The sequence below is a fragment of the Anomaloglossus baeobatrachus genome, chromosome 1, assembly GCF_048569485.1.
Source record: "Anomaloglossus baeobatrachus isolate aAnoBae1 chromosome 1, aAnoBae1.hap1, whole genome shotgun sequence".
NCBI lineage: Eukaryota > Metazoa > Chordata > Amphibia > Anura > Aromobatidae > Anomaloglossus > Anomaloglossus baeobatrachus.
In genome coordinates, this window is record NC_134353.1 from 301209162 (window position 1) to 301219607 (window position 10446).

Sequence of the window (10446 nt, forward strand, 5' to 3'; positions counted from 1 at the left end):
TGCTTTCTTACTAAAATTTAATTACTATGTCATACAAAGGCCTTTCAAAACACCTCCTGGGTGGAGAAACTAGCAGCATGCATTGCTCAGATGTGATCTTGATCCATTCTTCCACACAAATACTCTTCAAATCCTGAATGCTCCATGGGCTCCTTATATGAGTTCTGAACTTTAGCTCATGGACAGTTTATGGTGAAATTATGTTCTGTTAGGCACAGGAGGCTTGGAAGGAGGTGGATATTTTTGATTTGAGAATGTTGATGTCACTAGATTTTATTTGGGGGGTGGGAGCCATATCGCTTTTACAGATTCTATGTTGTACCAGTAACGTGGGACCTCATATATTTCCAGTGACAGATGATGGACCTGAGAGAGGGCTGGTTTTGTGGAGGTAAGTTAGGAGTTTTATTGGTAAACTATTGAGGTACTGAACATTTTTTTGATCACTTTCAGTACAATGCTGGGTTCACAATCTCGTGTTCTGCATTAAACACTTACGTCAGGATTTCCATGTAAATAACCCAAAAATGGAACCACTCACTCTATTGAAGTAGATGGAAACCCTTTAGACTCTATTTGTCATCTAATTCACTGGTGTCCATCTTGTTAGGCATGCACAGAGCCATGGTCATCCACATTTGTGGGTTAAAAAGATGACTACAACGATGGGACATTGGTGGGCCAGAACAGAGGCCAGAGTTCAAAATGTCACCATCTGTCTTATTATAAAGAGTGGTTCCAAAGGGGGATGTGCCTGAATCGTGTATTTTGGAATTTACACAGAAACCCTGTTGTAAGTGCTCAGTAGAGAGCGCAGTATAAATATCAGTCTCAAGTCTTATTCTGATTCTTGGGAGGCAGAATGAAGAAATTGACAGCAGTACAAAAATAGTTCTTATATTTATTTTTGCGTGGTTCACCATGCAGTATTAGTGATAGGACGGATTTATTCTGTAGGTCGGTGCAATTACATGACATATTCATATTGTTATATGACAGATTCATATTTTTTTTTATGTTTTGCTATATCACATAGTAAAAATGCTTTTTTCGCAATAAATAGTTTTCCATCACAATATTCTGAGAGCTGTAACTTTTTTATTTTTGGTGAAGAGAGCTGTGCTAGGGCTTTTTTTTCCGTGATGAGGTGGAGATTATTTTGGTACCATATGGGTAACATAACTTTTTTTAATCACTTTATTTTTCAAATGAAAAATGAATAAAAACCTGCAATTCACTTACTGTTTTTTTTATATTTTATTTTGGATGGTTCACTGAGCGGTAAAAGTGATAAGAATGATTTATTCTTTAGATCAGTCCAGTTATGTTGATACCATATTTATATCGCTTTTTTATGCTTTGCTATTTTTACACACTGAAATCTATATTTTACAAAAGAGAAGAGAGCTATGTAAGGGCTTATTTTTTTGTGCAATGGGTTGGAGGTTTTTTGGTACCATTTTGGGGCACATAACTTTTTTTATCACTTTTTAGTCAGATTTTTCAGATGAAGAATGAATAAAAAACAGAAATTCATTTTTGTTTTTAAAATTTTGGTGCGTTGTTCACCGTGTGGAAAAAGTGATAAGACCAATTTATTCTTCGGGTCAGTACTGTTACAGCGATACCAAACTTATATTGCTTTTTTATGCTTTGCTACTTTTACACACTAAAATCTATATTTTACAAAAATGTATTTGTTTTTGCATCACTATATTCTAAGAGCTGTAACTTTTATTTTTTTTCCGAATGAGCCATATTAGGGCTTATGTTTTGAAGGATGGTGTTGTGTTTTCATTCTTATCATTTTTTTTACATATGTCTTTTTAATTGCTTTTTATTTACTTCTTTGTGTGTCAATGCAATGAAAAAATGGCATTTTTGGCGTTTTTGTTTTTTTTTTCCACTGTATTCACCATATTTAAAAAGTAGCACAACAGTTTTATAGATCAGGTTGTCTGGACTCGGCAATATTAATTATGTGTACGTTTTTTTCTTTATTTTTGTTTGAACACAAAAGATTAATTTTTAGTGACAAAAATGGGTTTTTGTGATTTGTGTGTTTTTTTGTGTTGACCCCCAGAGCTAGTGGGTGGGAGGCCCCAGACGATATGATGACCATCTAAAATGGCACTACCCTAACCCCATCTCAGTGAGAGGGCAACTGGCTTATGTGTGGTTGTGGATGTTGTGAACCGGCACAGACCTCCTCCTAACCTGGGATGAGTACTGTACCTCTGGTGAGATGCAGTACCCTGTGGCGACTGAAGCCTCGGGGCACCACATTTATAGCTCCCAATCATCCCCAATTCAGCAAGCTGTTCCATTATGAGGGTTCAGTCCCTCTGTCTTGGTAGTCAGGGCTTTTGTCCCGGCTTTTGCTCACCGACATCATAGCTCCTCCTCCTCAAGGAGTGAGGCTGCATTTCTCTTAATAATTCTTTTGTCTGTGGTCTCCCCAGGACTCAAACTTGTGAACTCCTGAACCACAGCCAGCAGCTCTACCAATGAGTTACAGCCTAGACTGAGGGAGATAGGAGGATTTGGTAATTTTGACCTATAGCAGACCCAGAAGCAGATTATACGGGTACATAAAGATACATCTGTATACAGCAGTCTATTTCTTTGTACCTATATTCTAGAGGTGAACAAAAAGTCATATAATGAGAAACAAATACAAAAATATTTTTTTTATTGGGACAACATTTTTATTGAAACCATTTTGGAATAGAAATGACATTTGATTGCTTTTAACAGCCTTTTTTTACAATGTTTCAGTGACCATAAAATGCAATTTTGGCATTGTTATGTTTTAGTGTTTACCAATCATGTTGATTATTTGTATACTTTGATAAATCAGACTTTTCTGGATATGGTTTTTTAAACTTTTTAAACATTTTATTTCACTTTTTTAATTTTTGTCTACTTAGTACCACTCTTGGACATAATTTTTTTTCTCTCTAATCACTTATCTCATATGCTGCTGTACTCGTGTACAGCAGCACATGAAATTCGTGTCAGTGTATCCAGTGCTAATAGCTGGATCTTACAAGCCACCATACCATGGGGCATCAGATGACCCCCTGATACCATGGCAATGATTGGCACCCATGATTCTAATCACGGGGGGGGGGGCTATCCTGGTTTAGGGGGTCTTTTAACCCCCATTTAACCTCTCAGATACTACTGTCACAATTGACAGCGGAATTTAAGAGGCTAATCGGCCCCGATCGGTTTATGCATTTGACTTGTTTCCTTCATCTTCAGCTCTATATCAACCAAATGCAAGGTTGACAGTGCATTGAATAAATCTACTGGACGAAGTTGGTGATTTTGGCAATTTGCCCAAATCAAATTGCATTTTGTTTGAATTTCCCAGGACAAGTAATTTCCTAAAATTCAACACAAATTCGAGTTGCATCAAATCAATTTGCTAAAGTCTGCAAGGCCTCCTTCACATGTCCGTGTTTCTGGTATGTGTGATGTCTGTTTTAACAGGTATGTGAGACACAGACACACATAGATCCATTAAAATCAAGGTGTCTGCTCACACCTCTGTATTTTCACATGGATGTGTGTCAGTGTGCTCCACATGGCGACATGTATGGTTTTCTCCAGCAACACTGATGTCACACAGCCCGCACACTAATGTTATCCGTATGACATCAGTGTGACACATAACCGAGAAAACACGTGTCTTTGAAATAAAATGATTTTCTATACTCACCTTTCTCCAGCGCTACTGACTTCCGCACTGCTGTCCTTTGCTTTCGGGCCTGCTCTTTATGCTCATGCATATTCACTGCACCGCAAACACAGATGCAGCAGAAGCGCTGGAGACAGCAGCGTCGGGGACAAGTTGATGTAGAAGTACATGCTGTCTGTGTCCTATGAAGATGTGACGCCCTGGACTAGCCAGGTCGTCCCAGGTAGTCCCACATACACACGCCCCCCCTTCTTAGTAAGGTGACAGCAGCCAAACTACAAAACCCTTGTCACCCCCCTCCGGGTTTGATGTTCACACCAGGGGGCGGAGCCAGGCGGTTGGCTCCGCCCACCTAGGAGTTCACAGGCCCTGAGGCAGGAAAAACAGTTCAGTTCCTCGTGGGGAGCACAGGAGTAGTCTGGTCTAGTCTTGACAGTGGAGAGGAGTGAAGATCAAGGGCAGACCTGCATCCAGGTCTGCCATAGGCTACAAAAGGTGTCTGAGTTGGAGCCCAGTCACCTCTGGCAAGGAGGCAGACGATGGTGGCCACCTGCAGGAGCTGGGATTACAGCCGGTGGAACAGTAGGGACCGGGGACGGGCGGTGGCCCGCCGGTACCGAACCGGGGAACCGATTGGCAACCGGAGCACCAGGAGGGCTACTCAGACCCAGTACAAGGCCCAGAAACAACCGGGCTGAGTCAAATCAACTGATTGAGGACTGGACTTTAGGACCTTTCCCACCTAAGACCCGACTGACGACAACAGCCCAACCATTAGGGTAACACCACCGCCCAGGCATAGAGACCCGAGGGGCCAGCAAAGATGGCTCTCCCGACACATATCAAATCGGGGAGCGGACTACCATTGTTCAGGCATAGGAGTCGTGATTTCTACACAAGTGAGGTGCAGGAGAAAGGCGGAAACCACCAACCTGTTAAGGGGAAAACTGCAGCTGGCTGCGGGCACCGTTCACCATCTTGTTTGGTTTTCCAGAGACTCCAGCATGTTTATTGTGATGCCCTGGACTAGCCAGGTAGTCACATACATACCAACACACACACCCCCACCCTAGGCAGTTACAACAGTCAATCAGAAACCCTTGTTGCCTCCCTCCAGGGTCTGATGTCCACACCAGGTGGGGTGGAGACAGGCGATTGGCCCCACCCACCGAGGAGTTCACAGGCCTGGAGGCGGGAAAAGTGTCAGTTTAGTCTTGGAGGTGAAAGTGAGAGGAGTAAACACTTGAGGTGTCTGGGTTGGAGCCCAGACACTGACAGCAAGGTTGGCAGATGGTGATGGCCGTCTGCAGGAGTTGGTGGAACTCTGCAGAGCCATAAGGACCGGCGTCGAGCGTCAGCCCGCCGGTACCGGACCGGGGAACGGAGTGAAGCTAAGCACACAGGCAGGGCCATCGGACCCCGACCAGGCTTGGAGCCGCCGTCAATAGTCAAATCCGAATGTGACAGGAACCCCAGGGGTTTCCCAACTACTAAGTCCCGATTGAAGGCAACTGTCCACCCAGAGAGAATATACAGCCACCGCCACAGGCTAGAGATCCAAGCGCCAGCGCCTGCGGGCAAAACGGGCTCGTACGGCACCTATACGCCGGTGAGCGGACTACCGGTGGGTAACCACATGAGTCAAGAACATTCTCAAAGGTGCAGGGAAAGACAGCCACCATCAGCCGTCCGGGGAGAGCACAACAACAGCACTGCAGCCGGCTGCGGGACCCGTCCATCCAGCCGTTTTGGTTTACCTACGACTCTGTCAGTGATTGTCTGAGTGAGTACACCAGTGCCGTCCGGCACCGCGCCGCGCAGTCCCTGCACCCCAGCCATCCGGCCTCCCCATTACACCATCGGGCCCCGGGATCACCAACCCCCTACCCACGGAGGGGACAACATCCTAGCTCCACCCTACCATCTCTCCCGGGATCCCCGTTACCAGCAGCGGTGGTGCCATCATCACCACGTCCCGGTGGGTGGCGTCACGAACAATCTCCCTAAACATACCATCCCCATTTCACTCACGGGTGAGGAGCGCTGCTTGAGTCCCCGGGTCCGGTCCACCATTCGAGCCGCAGCAGAAGCCCCGGACCCGAGCGTGGCGAGCGCGTCCCCTCCGCCCGCGACATTATCATAGTGAGTACACCAGTGCCTTCGGGCCGCACACCGCGCCGCACCGCACTGACACCGCAGCAGGCATCCATCCCCTCGCCTCAGCACCTCCCTCGGGCCTCCGGGACCATCATCCCCCTACCCACGGAGGGGGTAAACACCAAGCTGCACAACACCGTCCCCGGGTGCCTAGTCAACGGCAGCGGTGGTGTCCATCCTTTCACCACAACTCGTTGGTGGCATCACGAACTTAAATCCCCTGCTATCAACCGCGGCTTCGGCCGTGGACCTCCCCACCGAAGTCCCTATGTGTAGCGCCAACCCCCTTTCAGAGCGACCTGACCCCAGGGTCCGTGAAGAGCTCGAGCCACCCACCGACGAGCACGGATCCGAGCGGCTCGGCAGCCAGCTGAGCCCCGGGGCGGTACACAGATGTCACACATATAGCACATTGACAGCACCCACTGAATACAGAGATGGACACACGTACACACATACACACCTACACCACAGGCCATGCAAAATGTGTGTGTTTTGCATGGACGTGTGACAGAGGCTTAAATTTAGGTTTTGTCAGAAAAGTAATTTACCTTTATATATATAAAATATAACAACAGTCTTTCAAAATGCTGTCAAAAATACATTAGTGTTCACTATGCTTGTAGCAGAAATACAGCATTGTACAGTTCCGACTAAAATCAATGAACATGCACAGCAATACAATAGAGAAGAGAGCCTTTTCTAATATGATTATTAACTCTTGCTTACCGAGGTGGACTTTGTCTATTACCTCAGCATGCCATAATATTTGTACACATTTTTATTAACTTCTTTTTCTTCTAACATTTGAAGAATACCTCATTACTGTAAAAACCAAGTTGTGTTGGGAATTCTGAATGCAGCTAGTTATGTATTCACGCTTCGATGCCTATTAACCATACAATACAATGTTGTAGCATATATAAAAGGCATGAATCCAGCAATTAATGATCAGAACAGAAAGAAAAGCCGATATTCAAAAATGCATTAGAAACCCATTAATGCCTTCTGTGTCAGTAACTATAAAACTACAGTAATTAAAATGTTTATGACGCGCCTGTGGGGTCTTGGGGAATTCTCTCGTCACCAGGCCAGTTTTAAGGGTTTGCGTTGTCAAAGTGGCCTGGCCCAGCTCCTTGATCCTGTGGTGTCAACATAAATGATGGGGGGATAATGGTGATGATGAGATTAGTTGTCTTTCGTGACACCACCTGTGGTATGCGGCCAGGAGGGAAGCCGCTGCTGCACAATGTCTCTCTCTGCTGGGGCGGATGGTAACGCAGCTCAGATGTTGCAGCTCTCCACAGGCAGAGTTAGGTCCCAGGAAGGATGTTGGGAGTAGTTGTCCACCCCAATGTGGGAAGCGCGGGGCACGGGAAAGATCAGATGACACAGCGGTTGCAGTTTAAGGTGTTTACTCACTGAGTTGCTCCTGCCATTGGACTGCCAGACTCCACTGTGATGGGTTCCAGACGATCCCGGATGTTTTATTGGATTGCACTCGTCCATGCAAAACGCAAGTGGAACCGAGCTCTTAGAATCAGAGTTTGATTTCAGTGGGATCAGTTTTCTTGGAGGTGGAAAAAAAAGTAAAAAAAAGTTATCCACCTTCTTCATATTATGTCAGTCCATGAAAATCAGACTGTACTCAAATGTCATCCAAGTGCAATCTGATCTTTTTTCCTCGTCTAGATTTGAAGACTTGCATTGCCAATTTTGATCCAACACTCAGATGAAAATTGAACATCGCTGATTTTTTCCCCGGATTTCTCAGTCTGGAGAAAAATCACATGTCTTTATAGGGTCTAGTACCCTACAAGGGCCTATATATCTGACCTACATGTAGGTGGGAGTCCAAATTTTGCAGTAGGGCCCATTAGACTCTAGTTACACCCCTAGAATCCAGGTTTGGAGCTTAATTAAAACCATTTTTGTATATGTGATGCCCTGGACTAGCCAGGTAGTCACAGACAGGCCCTTGCACAAACACCAGTCCCCTAAAAAGGTAACAGCAGCCAACCTAAAAACCCTGAGTCACCCCTCTCAGGCTTTGACGTTCACACCCGGGGGCAGAGCCAGGCTGTTGGCCACGCCCCCCGAGGAGTTTGGATAGCCTGAGGCGGGAAAAGCAAGCGGATGAAGTTAGGGAGGAGAGAAGAGCAGTCTAGGAGGTGAAAGGAGAGGTGTTAGTAGGAGAAAACGTCTGTCGGGGATCTGGGTCGTAGCCCGGATACCCTGTGGCCAGGAGGCAGATGGTGGTAGCCGCCTGCAGGAGCCGGGAAGACGGCTGGTGGAACCGTAAGGGACCGGGACAGGGTAGTGGCCAGCTGGTACCGAACCGGGAAACCAACTGGAAACGGAGCACCAGAAGGGGTACTCAGACCCAGAACGAGGCCCAGAAGCCACTGGACCGAGTCAAATTCACTGATTGGGGTCTGGACCTTAGGTTCTTTCCCACCCAAGTCCCGACTAAAGAACACAGCTCATCAAAATATATAAACTATTACCTGAATATCTAACTGTACTTAAATAAATCATTGGACAAAAGAAGTACATCGACACTATAATATATTAGTTAACAATATCAACCTAAAATATTTTTGTACACCACATTTCTTGTGAATACCTTTTGACTATCTATAAGCAACTTTCCAAGTAAAGGGGTATCAAACTGCATTCATATTCCCACAGTAGTGTTCAATAATTGTAGTTTTGTTGTTTGTTACGTAACGTGCAAGTTGTTGAATATTAAGCTGGGCTTGCCTTACTTGGTAGACCATTTTTTTTTTATGAATTTGGCAATCGTGTTGTTGTCTGTTTGTCCTGGGTTGTGGAGATTCATTCACCCGACATTGTCTGTGGGATCTCGCATCATGTTCCTGCCTAGCGGCAGTTTGTTGTGGTGTCTCCTGTTTCCGACGTTGTCTGTGAGATTCCGCATCCTGGGCTTGTCTGGCGGCAGTTTGTTGAAGTGTCTCTTGCTCTCGACGTTGTCGTTGCCTTGCTGTTGCTGCTTTTCTGTCATCCTCAGTGGCGTATTTTTGCTTACGACCCATTGGAAGACAGGAAGCGTTAATCGTGCTAGCGTACAGTAAAGAAGTATCTGTTCAGCGCGCTGTGACTGAGAGAACGTGTTCACTGTTCAGTGACCGTGACTGAACTATGTTCCATTGTGACTGACAGAACATATTCAATAAACGTGACAGACGTACGTCAAACTGAGACTGACAGAACGTGTTGAGTAAACGTGACTGAACTACGTGGCACTGTGACTGACAGAACTTGTCCAGTAAATGTGACTGAATTACATCACACTTGTTTAGTAAACATGAGTGAACTATGCAGGGCCGGTGTCAGCACCCACCGCCGCCCACACACATCGTGCCATAATGCCGCAATCATTATTTTCCCCTGCATTTGCTAAATTTCCCCTCTCCCCTGCATTTGCTCTCTAACATAGGTTCTGTGACAGTCTGTGTCACGTTACTAAGGCCGCAGTCAGGTATCTAATGGGCCTGCCCGCACAACTCCCTCAGCAACACCCACATCCAATCCGGAGGCAGCTGAGCAGAGAGTTGGGCGGGACATGCCGAGAAGGAAATAGGAAGCAGCTGCATCTCCCAGCCTGCAGGGCCAGCGAGGGGAGGGAGAAAGTACTACAGAGTATGAAAAGAAAGTGCAAGGTGAGTATAATCGTTTGTTTTAATGTGTGCTGGAGACTGCTGCTGGGGTGTATGTAGAGGCTTTGGCTTGTGGGGTGTATATAATGGCTGCTGGGGTGTATATGCTGGGGTGTATATAAAGGCTACTAGGGTGTATATAGAGGCTTCTGTGTGCGGCGGTGTCTGTATGCGGAGATGTCTGTGTGCGGCGGTGTCTGTGTGCGACGAATCAGCAAAGCGTGGTTCAAATCCCGCTCAACTTCGCGGCCGAACTGTGCCTGTTGCTGATTGGTCGTGCCAGCCGTCCGCGACCAATCAGCAACGCGGGATTTCCATTACAGACACACCAAATTAGACAATTATATATATAGATTTGGAAATAAAAATAAAAAATTTAATTGTTTCCAATAAAGTGTTGACTAAGCCTCAAATGTATCTTTTTAACAAGTGTAGAAGAAAAAAAAATATCCCAATATCTTGAAAAATAATTCTTCTGATACCCCATATGTGGAGGAAAACTAATGTTTGGGCACATGGCAGGGCTCAGGAAGAAAACAGTGCTATGTCAAATGTGTGGAACCCTTTAAGTACCAAAACAGCAATATCCTCGACAGATTACCCTACTTATTAGGCTAAACCCCACAAAGAATTAATCTAGGTGTATTTTTAACCCAATGGTAGTTCATAGAAATTTAAACAGGAGTTCAAGATTTACTCTTTTTTCTTTCCACCATTCAGTATAAGTGATGAGAAGGATTTATTTTTTGGGTCAGTATGATTACAGCATTACTAGATTAATATAGGAATTCTTATGTTTTGTTCATTTTCCCACTAAAACCTTTTTGTATTACAATATTCTGTATATAAAAGAACTTTTTTTTGCAAAAAGAGAATATGTTTTCAGTGATATAATTTTGTTTT